Consider the following 17148-nt stretch of genomic DNA (forward strand, 5'->3'; position numbering starts at 1 on the left):
ATCGTTCTAGGTGTATAATTTATTAATGTCAGTCACTAAGCCATGCCCTTTGCTGCGATATGTATTAATGGGCGTTAGACTTGGTATAGTGAAGGTGGTATCAATGTATGATTCGTACTTCATTCATATTATATTGTCAGCCTCGTAATTTGTCACCTGGATGGTTGTGGCGTAGTGACTGTTATCATTTTCTTAACGACCGATTCCTATTTGATAAATGTTTAATTAGAATGTTAAATTGTTAACACATTTTACAAAATTGAAATTGGCATTTGCTTTTCCATTTTTGAATATAAACAATTATTTGTACTATATTAATGTACAATAAAATTACGCCTTGTTTATTGTTTATTCTGTAGTATTTATTGCAAACATATTTGTCATAAAAATAATAGTTCCAGTTTGAATAGACTAATGTCATACAGGAAATTTTGCTAATCAGTATTTTTAGATAATGTACTTGTTTGTTAGACAGAAATATATTAGTGTTACCAGGACATAACACTTGAATATGTAATACAAACATAAATACATTGTTTCATTAGTGGTAGTAGTTTTTACTGGTTTATATTCTGTCTATATTTTTGTATCATTGATAGACATCCCTCATATTTCATATGTGTGATATACACATGACACAAATGATGAATATGTGAAGAATGTGGACCCCCCACATAGTTACTTCATAGAATTTTCCAAATCTTTTTTTTGTATCAATGTGTTATCTCGAGAATGAATAAAATAAGGTAATAAAATAAATAAAAAACTTGTAAGATTTATTAATTGATATATTGTACGGTATGGACATTTCAAGGCAATAGAACTTTCTGTTTCGACTTCGGTGACATCATCATATTTCTACTTAATAACAACAGTGTAAAGCGCTGCTGCATTCTGATTTAAAAGTTGTGGTAAGGAAGACATACTTTTCTGTTGTATTCCAACCAGCCCCGAAGGGTGCAATGCAACTGTGGTCAACCTCTGGTAGCCTCTAATCTCATCAGGATTACTGATGTCCACCGGCCGCAATAGCCACATGGACTGCATCCTTTTTTTTCTACTTCTGCATTATAAAAAAAAACATCACATTTCCCATTTTTCTACAAAACATGTTTTAAAAAGACAAATTATTCTGTTGCGTTGAAAAGAAAGGCATCATTTAATGTTTTAGTGGCTGGCTACGAAGAATGTCAATGAAAGTTTCATGCTGTTGTCATGAATTTGTTATACAACAGTATTTCTTGCAGTTGGATAACAAATTCAAATCAGATTATAAAATTGGTTTAAAATGGGTTACTTTTACTTGGTAGCAGTAATGGTGCTGTCATTGGTCTGGTATTGCAATACAGAAATACAGTTATGATCACTTAAAGGGCATAGAGCTTTTTGTGGTTAGTTTCCAGAGCTTGAATTAAGTTTATATTATTTCCAAGTGTATGAAGATAATCTGGGGTTGATTATTGATGTTGCTAAAGAGGAGTGAGAACCTAACCTTATGTTAACATTATGCTTATTTATTACATAAATTACATTTTTTATGATATTGAAATTGCTGATGTTAAGTGACTATGGCGTCCGAGATCGACCCCCAATAAGATAAAACTACCTGAGTTTGAAAAAAGATGCATCACTGCCCTGAAGACTAAGTTGGGAAGACTCAGATAATATGTATGTATGTCTCACTTTTCATACTCTTCAAACTAGAAATTAGTAATGCTTACCACTGGCAGAAAAAGATATGACTCGGAAGTCGAAACACAGAAAGTTCTTTCACTTATAACACAACATAAATGAAATAACCCATTTCCTAATACCAACTACATAAATGAAAATTATCACATTCTAGAGTATTGTTAATGTATAATATACCAGATATAATACCAAAAATGTTCGAAACAGTGTGTAAGTATGTAGAGTATCACTAATGATGGTGGTAGAACCTTATGTGGTTTGACTCCGGTGGCACCACCGCATCATCTATTTCTGCCTAATAACAGCAGTGTTAGGCGCTGCTGTGTTCCGTTTTGAAGGGTGTGATAAGAGAGACACACTTTTCCGAGGTGTTCCAGCTTAGTCCTCAGGGGTAGCGGCGCATTTGTGGCCGACCTCAGGTAGGAGTATCTAATCCTATCTGAGGTTGATTATAGATGTCCATGGGCGGCAGTAGCCACTTACCACCAGGTGGACTGCATGTTCGTCTGCTACTTCTATATTATAAAAAAAAAAAAAATGATGTCAATGTTCTTACCTATTCATATTTAAAGCAATAAATACTTCTTACATAATTAGAACAATGCCATTTTATTTACCAAATAATAAGACACATAATACTATTATAAGTTCTAAAAGAGGTACTCAACATTCTAATTGAACATGTGTTCTGAATAAAAACAATATGCAAATTTTAACCATGTCAGTTACTATAATAATCATGACTCATATACACCCTGATATGGGGTGATGAATCACTTTCTCCCATAAAACTTCAGGCAACACAAACCATATTCAGTAATCATATTCAAGCTTTTTGTTTTCTGATAAATATTCTTTGAAAATATTTTAATGTGACCATAACATTTGATGTAATAAATGTAATAACTAAATACTCGTATACTATACATGCATGTTAACACTTACCATGATGATAATGATGAAATTTTGTCCTATTTCCCCCAATTTTTTATCTGATGATATATAGTATATAAAATACATGCAATGTACACTATGACACATACACCTATTACACATAGATAAATCTAATGAAGCATAATTTTCCATATTATTTATTCTGCTATTTTAATCTGGTCTAAGGGTAATTTTTCAAAGACTCCCAAAAAATAGTATGATTTTCTTATTAGAGCTCATTTTAAATGTAGAATACTTTATATGCATTTACAATATATTGACGTAACTAAATTATAGGCTTCGTCTCAAAGAATCTATTACATTAACTAAAAGAAAGTATTAGTTGTTTATTTCTAAAAAGTAGTTACTTACATCACCATTCGTATGTCAGTTTCACTCTTTAAAATTCCTCATGAAATCAAGCCTAATAAAACTAATTGGCATTCAATTTTTTTCTCAATGCATAATTACTTCGTCTAGTCTCTAGTTCATTGGCATAAGTGAAATTTATAAGATGCTTTTGACACGTCTAATTGCTCAGTCGCCATTCACAGTGAATTTGCAATGAATCCAATTATATTTGGCATCTATGAGTATCTTTTCGAGTGCCATTACCTACGCTTGTCATACAAAATGAAAATTCTCTACGTTTTAAATATTCGGTTTGGTAGATACTGGATTTTTTGTTGTAGTTCTTGTCCGTATCTAAGGAAGGGTAATCCAGTAGTAATCTTCACTAGGTGTCAGTTCAAACCTAAGGGATATGATTTTACGACGAACTACGTACTTATACGTATTTACTATAAGGAAAACGTCGATCGTCAATCCAGTACCGTTTCATTGGTGGGAAGATGACTCATCTTTTAGGATAAGACGGGTTTCGCGAGAGCAAATTGATCTGTTTTCGTCCTAGATTAAAAGCTAGTGATAGCTAATTTCTAAAATGCACATAACTTTGAAAACTCAGTGGTGATTATGATTCGAATCCCCCGATTGAGAAACCCAGTTTCACACGACAACTCTATTATTGCCATAGATTAGTAAAGATTACTCACTCCTAACAAGAAAATGTACCCAGTTTTGAGAATTGATATAGTTGCGTAAAAAAGTTTTGCCACGTCTCCGTGCTAAAATGTCCCTAAAATATTTGAAATAATTATTTATTTATTACATAAATTACGCAGTATTAATTAGTTATACGTAAATTTTCTCTAAAAATGTTTTTATTTGTCAAGAATTCAAAAAAAGAACTTACTAAAATAAGCCGTTTGTGGCTTCATTCAATTCAAGGCGGCGAAATATCTTTACTAATCTATGATTACTGTTTAAACAAGGAAAACATCAGGATGCGATTGTCTGCGACCTTAACCTATCTCATTTTGAGACACGGCCCGTATCAGTTTGAGAACAATACAGATAATAGGACGATGATGCGCGGACTAAAGGACTTACACTTCGATATGCATTCAGCATTATGTTGGACTACGGAGATGTGAATAAAATATTGCGTAATATCTAATAGCGTTATGTCATCGATATAAAAAAGTATGAATAACCTAGGGCTTATGTGCGCCGTGCGTTTATACTAATCGGGATAAACAAAGATCTTGTAAGCTTTGCTATTGTTTGCAATAACAACTATTTCTGCTTAATAACAGCAGTGTTTATTCCTGATGTGTTCTATTTTGAAGGATGTGTTACGAGAAACTTACTAATTCGAGGCATTCCAACTTATTCCTCAAGGGTAGCAATGATTCTGTTGTCAACATCAAGTAGGAATGTAGTCAGTAAATGTAAATAACAGTTTACTTTTTCTAATTTAGGGATGATAAAGATAAAGATGTCCTTCGGTGGCAGTAGCGAAATACCATGAGGTGGACTGTATGCTCTTTTGCTACTTCAGTAGTATAAAACATTTCAACTTATATCTTTTTGAGTTTGTAAACTCTCCTATAAGGCTGTAATCCTCATAAGGAAAGTAACACACGAGCGTCACTGAGCTAACACGGGGGGCTGTACGTGTCGCCGACAAGATTATATTTAAGTTGCAATGCCAGTTTGTTTTCAGCTTGTTTTGTATAATAAATAAACTTTAACGGATACATTACGAAACTGAAATTAATCAGAACTGCATAATAGTAACAAAACATCCGCAATGCGTGCAACTTCCGCGCATGAATATCAAAGACATTCTTAATTCATGTATTTAATTATACTTAACCTTCTACTTAAGTTATGCAGTAACATCGTACTTTCACTAAACCGCGTTAGTTTTTGTGTTCCAGTGTTCAGACTTATGACATGACATTTCTGAAATGTTTATATGATTTCAAGTCTCACGTTTTTGGTCCTTTGCATTTGATGGCAGGAAATCGAAGGTAGGAAATGTATTTTGTTACATCAAGTTACATTTAGTTCGGTTAGTTGTACCGCGAATGGATACGGTCACTACGATTAAAATCTTCCCGATAAGTTAAATTAATTTTACTTATGAATTTGCATATCACGGGGCATACAAGAGGTATTTGTTTAATAATGATAAAGATATTTCAATGTTAAAAAAGAAAATTGTAAATATTACATTGCAATACCCTAGCAGGGTGCATGCTTGCACTATCATTAATTTGTAAGACCTATGAAAATAAGAATCAGCAATAAAGAATTTGAATTTGAAAAAGCAAAATTCTAATATTCCTTTCAATCACTTGTGAATAATGAAGAACACGGGCTTTTGTAACGTCTTACAGACCACCGTTTTACAAAGGTCAGTTTTTTCAATATTTGCAAAATTTATGTAATCATTAACTATTTTTATTAGGCTAGATTTATTTATGTAATAATTTTTATCGCGTTAATTTTTAGGAACTTTTTATAAGCTTTCTAAAGAGTCGCACTTTCGATTGCCGGCGCTGCGTTTCATAATTCACCTTTCAGTGCAAATTCAGCTTATCAGCCACTCACTTATATCTGTTTCTAAGTTTCGCCGAGTTTAAAATTTATTTTTATCTTTTCCTGCATATTTATAATATTAATAAGCTTTTTTAATTTGCGTAGTTTTGTTGAATATTAATAATTATAAGCAGTGATAGCCTAGTGGTTAAGAAACTCGGCCTCTTGATCGAGGGGTTCGAGGTTCAAATCCCACGCACGCACCTCTGATTTTTCAAAGTTATGTGCGTGTTAGATATTAATTATCACTTCTTTAAACGGTGAAGGAAAATTTCGTGAGGAAATCTGCATACCTGAAAATTCTTAAAAAAAAGTTTTGAAAGGTATGAGAAATCTACCAATTCGCACTTGGCATGCGCGGTGGACTATGGCCTAATCCTTCTCATTCTGGAGGAGACCCGCGCGGTGGACTATGGCCTAATCCTTCTCATTCTGGAGGAGACCCATTACTGTCCCACTGCTGGGACAGTAATGGGTTGATGATTATGATTAATAATATTGTAGATTCTGATAGTTGCATCCCAGTGTCAACAATACTGACGTGACGGTTGCGAACTTTTCGTAAGCTTTCAAAAGCTTTGGCTGTCGGCGTTTGTTTTTATATTTTATGATTCAGCCTATTAGCTACAAGGTGTCGGATCCTTAAATCCAAATGGCACGGCAGATTAATATATTTCCTTTGATCTATTTGATAAAAGACAATTGTCAGATCTCAAATCTGCTAAAACTGTTATTTAATTCCATACCGTAATAGTACTTAGATACTTCCGGCCAGTACCCCCTAATATAAATGGCGAAAACGTAAATTTGCTAACCGTAAACATGAACTCTTTTTATAAAACCTGCGCGAGGTTCATGATCCCGTTCTCAGCACAACGTCGATCCTCTTGAACCTTAACAACCCCGTTCGAGGCACTTGTTACACTTTCCACTGCGGCATCGCAATGGATATCACTTTGTGGTTTTATTTCCGAATAGCAGCTGTATCTCTTTTTGCAAAGTAGGTACTTACTAACTTTAAAGTTTAAGACGACGCTTTTTATTGTCGTAATCCCATACTAAGGTTTTCAGTGTCGTGGGAACCATGAACTCTGAAATAAAGGGGCCCAGTACAGAAATCTAATTTTAACATTGAGATGTCTAGCTAGCGAGGATGTCGCGTACCCAGAACCCTTTGAGTGGAAAATCGCAGTATGAATAAAAAATATTAGACTATTACACATTAGCCATTTTCTAAATCATAGTAAGCTACTGCCGCCCAACGACATTTACAATCAACCCGAGATAAGACCAGATTCCCACCCAAGTTCAGCCACAAATGCGCCACTGCCCCTGAGGTCTAAGCTGGAATGCCTCGGAAAAGTATGTCACCCTTACAACCTTTCAAAGCAGAACACAGCAGCGGTTAACACTGCTGTTATTAGGCAGAAATGGGTGTGGAGGTGGTGCCTCCGGAGTCGAACCAGTGACTTCGACACAGTGGGTTCGTCTCCCTTCAAACCAGAACACAGCAGTGCTTAACATTGCTGTTACAATAGTGTTTTTAAAATATAGGTTATTTTAATATGTCTCTAGTACAGCAGTAAACATGAGAAATCTTTTAATTAAGATAATGCAGATGAAGAAATGAATAAACAGTAGTAGTAGCCTTAACAAATGGAGCAAAGTGGTTCGCTTGCATTTATTATTTGCTTGTTGTGGTTTCATATTATAAAAAATATTTTCTTATGCTTTCACATGTGACCGTTGTACTGATATTTTTTGTTCGCATTTTTCATTTTAATATCATATTTTTTAATTAAACGTGTTTTCCGGATATTTATTATACGCCATATTTTATTTTTGCTCGTAAATTTTAGCTCAAATATAGGGTGTTTTAAAATGAAGACTTGGTTGCCAGAATACAGTTTATATTTACTTTGTAATATTTGACTGTTTATAACTTTCATCGACTCATTTGAATATTTGTTTATTCGGTGCTAAGATAAACAAATACAATGAGATGAGATTGTGAGATCGGTCTGGGCCGAATCTCGAACGACAGACAATTTAGACGTTCAGGAATCTCTTGAAACTAATTCCTACAAATGTCGGTCATCAATATGACCAGTTGACCAGTAATTGATCACCATATAGTCAATAGTCATACATATCTACAATTATAAAAGGGTATCCATGTTATAATATGACACCTCTTACAAAGTGCTAATGTTCACCAATTTTACTTGAAATACTTCTAGAAAGCTCTGTGAAAAGAATTTTTTTTTTCTGCACTCTCGTGTTTTTTATGTGATAAAAGTAGCGAATGAGCCTTGCCCGTGATAGACTGTATTCAACTCCAAATAGGACATAACTCTATCCACGTCAATACCTCTGTGGAATAGAAATGCAACAGTATTTTTTTCATGCCACACTATTTACTTAAAAACAGCAACGAAAACGAATGTTTTAATGCAGATATCATAAACCTCTGAAAGCTTTATAATTACCAACAACAACGAACTCCCTATGTATATCCTTTCCCCGCTCGGACTTTGCCCAAGTGAACTGTTAAATTATCAAATTGCCCGTGTGAAAAGCGCGCGGCATCCCCCCGGGAGACCAGGCGTAGGGATGCACATTTTAAAAAAATATCGATATTTGTATCGAAGGCTCGAAAATATCGACGAAAATTTTACGCGATGTTATCCTAACTCATAGAGTATTCAAGGACGAGGTCTCTCTTTCTCGGTCTAAGTTCAAAGATTATAAATGTTGACAACCTTTTTTTCCGCCAATTACACTTGTCAGTATATAATATTAAAACTTTCGTTATCGATTTTTTTTCCGATATGGCAAATATCGTATCGGTATCGATATCTCTATCGATAGTTTGGGTTCGTTATATCGTTGCATCCCTAATCAGACGTAACGGCGGCGACCCGCTCCACTTGATGACGTATCAGAGCGGTATCGTGCGTGCCGCGGGAGAAAACATGTCGAATAAAATTAGGCCGGCGATTAAAACAGCAACACCGATATAGCTGTTAAACGCTGCGATTCGCGTGTAACACAGCTGTTTGTAACGCTAAACCGATAATTATTATCGGCCTCTCACTAGATAGGGTAGTTTCAATGCAACGTTTCGACCGATTACGTTATTTTCGTATGAGGATATTATATCGTACTGTATCGTATTTGTATCTTTGTAAAGTCCTCTATCTATACCTGGAATAATCGATATCGATTCAGTACTTTTCAAGCATAGTTCATTTTTCTATAGACAAGAAATCCATAGAGTATAAATAAATTAATCTCATTATTCTACCTTTTTGTTTATAATGGTCACACCCCAATATTTTGTATCTGTTTGTGCTCAATTTGTCTCCAATCAATAAGCATTGGAGCCTACATTTAGTGCAACGAAAACTCTTTTAGTACTTCCTTGCCAAAGACAATAGTCATATTGTTTGACATCTTCGTCTAAAGCACTTAACAATGACATTTGTTAGCCCTAAATAAAGTTTTGTTGCGGACCTAATCAGGTATTTTACGTTTGGTGACTTTTTGAAAAAATGTAAGATAGTGTGTTATATAACATCTTTTTAAACATTTTTAAGCAAACACAGATATGAAAGGTATAACAGACAGACACACAATATACTCTTTACTGAGTCTCTCTAAAGCAGTTTCCATTTAACGACCATAAATAACGTCATATAAATTAGTTGTTATTGTAATTTCGATCGTAGTATTGCATGTTATTGTTTCTGTCATGCATAGATTTAGATTGTAATATGTGTGACTCGAGTGGAAATCCTTGAATGGAGACAACGGCTGGGCAAAAGACTACATGGTATCACGACTACGTGAAATGATAACCCATAGAATTGAAATACAATGGATTCTGGGGGCTTAGAACCGGTCAAAATGGCGCAGATTAGGGGAAGTTTATATTAGGGGTCGCAATCCGGTATTCGAGATTTCGAAAATACCGGGATACCGGGCCAAATTTAGGTCTTATTAATACCGGTTTTAATTTTACAAAAACCGGGATAGTCGGTATTTTCGGTTTTTAGTAAAATAAAACAAAATAAAGTTAAAGTCATACAAATTGACTCCAATGGACTCTGGCACAATGCAAAAGTCCATATTAAACAAGCGTTACAATCGACACAACCTATGAAAATCAACAAACATCAGCATTGGATGTCAGGTGAGACTTGGCGTATTGTATAACTTCGTCGGAGAGCTAAAGAAAAGGTTCGTCTATTCAGAACCTAAATCAACTGAACGCACAAATACAAGCTGGATGCAGAAGAAATCTTAATACTCATCTTAAAAACATCATCGTAGAGTTAGAAGGACACTCTGATCGATTTGAAATAAAAGATCTCTTTAAAAAATCCGATATATAACCCATCAATTTAAATCCAGAACATGGGCTATTAAGGATTCTGATGGTGTGATTGTTACCGAAATTAAGGAAATCGTCAAAGTATGGCAAAAATACTGCACTTTTCTCTAATAGTGCAACCTTACACACAACATATGCCAAAATAGTACATTACAATACGAGGACGAAAAATTTTTTTCTGACAAGTGTGAGTTTGCAGGCCGAGCCGCAGGCGAGGTTTGCAATCACACGAGTCAGAAAAACATTTTTCGTCCGCGTGTTGTATAAAATTTTATATTACGGGGTCGGAAATGGGGGTTTTGCGCACGCGAAGCGTGCGTAAAACGTCCATTTACGCACGCCGTGATATAAAATATTATATAAAAAGAACCATCTATGTATATTCAAAGATGAAGTACGCGCTGCTATTTAATTTATTAAAACGCGACAAAGCAATTGACACAGATGATATTCCTATTGAAGTGTTTCGATCAATGGATGAACTCGAGGTTGACATGTTGCCTACCATATGTAATCGCGTCTGGGAAAATGGAAGTGACCACGACACTGGGCCCACTCTATTTTCATTACACTTCATACAAAAGGGTCGACAAGGAAGTGCAGTAGCTATAGTTTTATGCTATATTTCTGGTGTATCACAATGAAAGAAACATTTAGAGGAAGATATACTTTTCATAAATATATTATAACAATGACAATTATGACAATTGGCTTCAAAAAACAACCCGCCAACACGATCTTCGCTTTAACAAGATCTGCTGTCGATAGGCTTGATAAGATTTGGAGGAACCGCAACATATCAAAAAACACCAAGACAGACCAATATGGTTTTCGAAAGGGCCGATCAGCTGGTGATCTTCTTGTGTACCTCACTCAACGTTGGGCACAAGCTGTTGAGAGCAACGGGGAGGCATTGGCCGTAAGCCTGGACATCGCTAAGGCCTTTGACCGGGTCTGGCATAGGGAAGGGCCCTAAGCTCGGGCTCGCGAAGTTACCATCTTAAGGTCTTTCCGAGAGGTTGTGCACATGGACAGCCAGTTTTCTGTCTGAGCGGCATATTAAGGTCGTAGTTGACGGGTGCTGCTCAGACACGAAGCTCATCAACGCTGGCGTGCCCCAAGAGTCTGTATTATCTCCAACGCTTTTTATTGTGCATATCAATGATTTGCTGCTACAAACCGGTGGCATTCATTGCTATGCAGATGATAGCACGGGAGATGCTATGTACACAGGCCGTGCGGACACCTCTCGGACATTCGTGGAAGAAAGCAGAATCCGACTTGTGTCTGAAATCAAGAATACTCTGAAGGAACTAAATCCGAAGGATGTAGTTCCATCCACATCAACTGCACCCGTGGCGGTCCTCCACGGTTCGGTTTGATCATTCATTTTTGCCGCGTACGTGCAAAATGTGGAATGAACTTCCTCCTGAGGTGTTCCCTCAGGACTATGACATGGGGCTCTTCAAGAGGGGTGTAAAAAGAGCTCTCCTTCGAAGCAGGCGATGCATTGGCGACTCCTCCTAGTTTTTCCTATCTTTCTGTACGCTGCGGAGACGTAGACGATTCGGATGCAATCGCCGTAAAATTGATGCCCTAGAAATACTATTCCCTGGATCTACGATTATCTGGATTAGTATACTAAAATATTTCGGCCACATATTTAGGGACGAGAACTCAGTAGTACGGCTTGTAGTTCAGTGAAGGGTAGAAGGAAAGAGGTCACGCGGCAGATCGCCGCTGGATTTAGATTTTATAAGGTCTGTTCAGCGAGTACGCTGAACAGACCTTATAAAATCTAGCACACAATGTTCCCTCGTCGAGTGTTGCCGCAAGGCCAGCATAGAAGGCGGTGGCGAAGGATCGCAAGAGCAACTGTTCAAGGCACCTGTGGATGACTGACCAGTTGTCATCATCATGCCACGACCACTCTGTCAAGAGTGCACGACTACAGAGATATTTTTTTCCAGCTTTCCACATAATTATATTTTTATATAATTTATTTATTGATGAATTCGGAACTCATAAGGTCGTTAATAAATCATAAACTTCTGTAATTAACTTGGTATTAAGTAATAGGACCTATTTTCCTTCGGAATACCACTAAATTAACATTACATAGTAAAATGCTCAATAAAAATTAGTAACTTTATCTTAATCTCGGAAATATCGAAAAAACCGGAATACCGGGATTGTCTAGGGTCAGTACCGAAAATACCGGTTTTGCTTAGATGGTCCGGTATTGCGACCCCTAGTTTATATTGAGTAGTAGATTAAAGGTTGATATATTTTTGTAAGTTGTTTAAAACCAAAGGAAACACCGCCACGACTATTCCTGATATATAACATCAGTGTGAAATGCTATAGTGTCCTATTCTGACTCTTATAGAAAACGTTCGAACTTAGCTTCACGAAGTAGCAATAGCATCGCATCTGTGGCCGGCATCAGGGAAGACTAATCCTTGGATGTCCTTGGCGGCAGTGACCGCATACCATTAGTTGGACTGAATGTTCATTTCCTACTCCTATATTATAAAAAAGATAGATGAGTGACTCAATATTGTTCGAACGTGAAGTGAACGCGTTAACACTACGGATGTGTCGAATTTATCCCGCCCACGCGTGGAATGAACGGGGTATAGGATAGGTATGATTTGTTATGAATAATGTCAAAGTTCAAAGACACGTCGTGTAATGAGGCAAACGGAATTTACGTAAAGGGCAAACAGACGATAAAGACGCGTTAGGGATATCAAGTAGCCGGTCGTTTAGTGTACCTTAACCTCTTGGTGATGACAAGATGTGAGATGATTTCTCAGGCAGCTGATAAAATATTATGACCCTATACAAATAAATAAAATTTAGGGAAATGGTCGTCACTTCAATAAACAACAGCCAATGTATTGAATCTTAAAGGTTTTTTTTTTCAATCTGATTTTTCTATTAGTCTTAGAAACGATTGACATGATTTTAAACGACAGACGTCAAGTGATGACAGAAGATATTAAGGAATGTGACACAGACAACTTTTTAACGAGAATGTTTAGAGTTCTCGCGTAAAATCGAAAAACCGAGTACGACTGCTGTCCTTAACTTATTATCTCCTTGCAGGGTAGGGGCCTCTTCTCTCATTGTGATTGGTGACCAAATTGCACTGGCACTGGCTCTTTACAGACTCTTGAGATTTTTTTTAAAACCCTCAATTGTCTTATTTTCCTTACGACCTTTCTAGCAAGTGGTTATCAATTTTTACTACGCACATAAATTTGAAAAATCACAGGTAGTCTACCTGGGATACGAATCTCGAACACCTCAATTAAGGGTCTGAATTTTATTGTCCGGGAACATACGTGGGCGCAACCGCGGGTGGAAACTCGTTGACAATAGGTATTAAATTTGTTTTGCCACATCTCGTTACACCGTAGGTGTGAAGTACTTGCGTAGCGTTGTGATCCTATTTACGTAACCGACCTACTTAATACTGTAATCTAAAATTGGTCCTAGACAACTCGTCGCTTCTATTAAGTTGAATATACATACATATTACGTATGTGTCTATAGTTGCGCAACATTCTCGTTAGCAGAATAGGCTAAGGGCGTTTTTCTTGTCACGCGTGTTTACGATCACACGCGTGTTCTACTTGCACACATGAATTAATTCGCTGCAGTCTCTTCGCGAGGTGTGTGCGTGTGCTTATTAAGCGATAAGATGAATGTGTGACGCGTGCGGGCCAGACGCCCGGGTATAGTATGCACGCGCGACAGGAAAAACGCCTCAAGTTGTGCTATAATTTGTTTAGATAGGTGTGGGCATGCTAAACAATTTTATAGAAAAATCGATGTATCGATGAGTTTTCCGATAATATACTTACGTTGTCGATTATGCTGTCCAAAGATTCTTAAGATGTAAATAGTATTTACCGATTGGGATAGTATTCAATATAATTCTACCGATAGTATCATGCCATGACGATAGCATTCGCAGCATACCAGTAAATTGCTTTTAAAGTGGTCACCAAACCTGACGACTTTTGGGGAACTTTAAAAGCAATTTACTCATGATCTATTTTTATCCCTACTATCGATAAACAACATAGGAACATGCAACACTTACAAATAAAAATTGATGGACGGATATGACCTTGAATGCAATCATCTTTAAGTTCCCTAGCCTGTTCGCTTCTGAAAATAACAGGAAATGAGCGGGAGCACCGCTGTTCATCTGAAATGGGACTATAATTGTCTAATTACGTGATCGGAGAAGATTACTTCCCAAGGATATTAATTTTTTGATAGTGGTGATTGAAGAAGTTTACGAGAGATTGAGAGATAAAATCTTTAAACAAATCTGAAATATATTCGGCCAATTGCGACTCGCACTTCCAAACGGAGGAATTTTTAACCTTTAGAACATTTTATTATTTGTTGGTAGCGGCTTTAGTAGATGATACAAATCGTGTAAAAATTCAAATATACTTACACTTGGCCTATTTTTTATTAACGGCCGGTCTCAATAATCTACTAACCTTTAACTAAAAGTGAAATTAGCTACCAAAAGTAGCTGATGACAGTTGTTTGCGTTTCAATAACTCAAGATAGTTAGAAAATTTAACTTTTACTATTTATCTATCTGTGGGAGGGCTTTGTGCTTACCATAGTTAGGTTGAGCCATACAAAAATGACATAAAGCGTTTCAATAACATTCTGACAGCTTACTTTAGTTAGTTTGAGATACCATCTGTCAATATTTTGCTATCTCTCAAAATCGGGCGGTAATCGCCAGATAAAGCATTATAAATAATACTTTTTCTTAGAATAATGGTGTAATTTTGTGATTAAAGTGATAATAAGAAGTATGAGGACGGTATATTTGATTCTGGTGCAAAAACAGAAGCTGTAGAACGCACGACCTAAGTCGAAGGTCGACCTATGATTTTACAAAGTTGTGTTCAAAAAGTGCTTATTCGTAATTAGTTTTCGTTTGCTATTACGACGAAGGACAATAACGTGATGAAACACACAAACATGCTTTAAAAAATGTTCTCAAACGCGTGTGAAGTCTACCAATTCGCATTTAGCCAGCGCAGTGATATTTGAGTTTTGTCCAATGAATTTGACCGAAATCTCGCTTACTTTGAAAGGACATCCATGTCCAGCAGTGGGACAATAGCTTGATTTGCAATTATTAGTGTACATATAATAAAATATTGTTATACTATGTAATAAGTTGTAAGTATTCCGTAATCAAGGATGACGGAAAACGCTTTAATAACATGTATCTGGATATAGTACAAAAATATTGCAAAACATGTATTTGTTATATAAAGTAAATAAAGAATATTCGATTATTTTCTAGTTCTTATTGTTAAATATCCCAATCATATTATATTTTATATTCATTAGGCGGCATCAGCTGTCAAACGTCAAAGTGCTTTTTGTCACTGCAGGTTCGTAACTTCGTAAGTATTTCATTACAATTATATCGTAATGTAGGAAATCTACCTTTTTATGTATAATTATGAATGAAGATTTAAAAAAGGCATAATATTACTTAAGCTAACACTACTAAAGTGAAATTAATAATTAATTTGACAATATTAAACATGGATCAGTTTTGTTGAAATGCAAAAAACAGAACGCATCGGAGGGACACATTTGCTTACCGAAGATAAGGAATCTATCTGACTTTAACTATAGTTGGCGTTGCGAAAAAAAAATATTGAGACGACAGTAACAGATAGTTTGAATGTCACAGAAAAACTCTGGTAGCTAACCGAGTTTAACTGTTAGTAGATTATTGAGACTGGCCGTAAGCCAATGATAAAAATATAAATACATTTAGAAAAGGTATTATGTATTTGAAATGTACAGAGAAAAACATTCCAAGTTTGTTTATTAGTAGGGATAAAGGTTTTAATCTAGGCTACAATAGGCTTTTAACAAAATAGTCGGTACCACTTTGTTGATTGGATCTACGAAGTTTTCGCTTATCCCCAAATACGAAAAAGGATAACTGTTCCATTCATGTGTGTTATATATGCTACATACACTATATAATACGTATAGTGTGTACGTAAAACGGCCTATTGTAGGATAATCTTATCAGAGGCAGGATGAAACCGTTTAGGAGGTAAAATTATTTTATGAAACTCAATGTACTAATAAGGATATGTTGTATAATTAGTATAGAGATACTTTTTCCTTATACAAACGGCCGGTCGAACCATACCACCTTTCCGGATAGTATAGAAAGTTATAACGTACAACGTTGTAGTTTATTAATTTTTCTAAGTCAGAAAATTCTAGAGCTAGAAGAAAAGCTACGAAAATAAAGGGTTTATAAATATTTAAGGTAAATAAGTAGCGCATAACTCTACATTATTTGATCCAACGAGGATTCGCTTGTAAAGTCAGCTTATCGGCAAGTACAGGCTTAATGCGAGTTAATTAGTGATGTAATCTCCTCATTACACGACCAACGGTGAAATTTTGTGGGAATTTAGTTCTCATCCTTTATCTATAGTAGAATTATATAAATTGAAAGTGTTTGTATTTTTTGACAGTTTGTATGTCTGTGAGGGTAGGGTAAAGTTTTGCAACGAAATTATAAACGTGTAAATCCCCACCGCTTGAGCTAAAATTTTGTCCCGCATAAAATAAAATATTTTATATAGTAGCGAATACCTCCGACATCGTCTGCGATTCTGTGTCGACTGTTTTACTCCAAGCCATAAACTATTTGTTTCATACGTGCATGTTTAGCTGTTTAAAAAATACAGACTTAATTAACGGGATTGCACGATATTATTTCTATAATGATCTAGAATGGTTTAACCAATTTAAAATTACATGAGAAATATTGATCGACGTAAAGTAATTTATGTATGTACCTCAATTAAACGTAAAGCGATTTGTGAAGTAGGTTGATTACTTACAATAAAATGTCGTTGACTTCACAAATGCCTTGTACAGTACATGTGTGTTATATGCTACAATATACACTATATAATACGTATAGCGTGTACGTAAAACGGCCTATTGTAGGATAATCTTATCAGAGGCAGGATGAAACCGTTTGAATGTCGCTACAGAAATACCCGTTCGCTGGATGGCGGTTTGTGTTATGTTCTACTGTTGTTTTGTTTGTTTTTATTTGTGGTGTGACGTAGTATTTTCGA

At 35.8% G+C, this 17148-nt stretch overlaps 1 protein-coding gene across 1 annotated transcript in view; it reads left to right on the forward strand.

Annotated features, from left to right (window-relative positions):
• The window catches only part of SCAR (wiskott-Aldrich syndrome protein family member 3 SCAR), a 33382-nt gene that overhangs the window by 322 nt on the left and 15912 nt on the right, over nt 1-17148 (forward strand). The window lies entirely within an intron of this gene.

Source organism: Epargyreus clarus, unplaced genomic scaffold, assembly GCF_041222505.1.
Source record: "Epargyreus clarus isolate Ecla_fem2 unplaced genomic scaffold, WU_Ecla_fem_2.2 ptg000027l, whole genome shotgun sequence".
Lineage (NCBI taxonomy): Eukaryota > Metazoa > Arthropoda > Insecta > Lepidoptera > Hesperiidae > Epargyreus > Epargyreus clarus.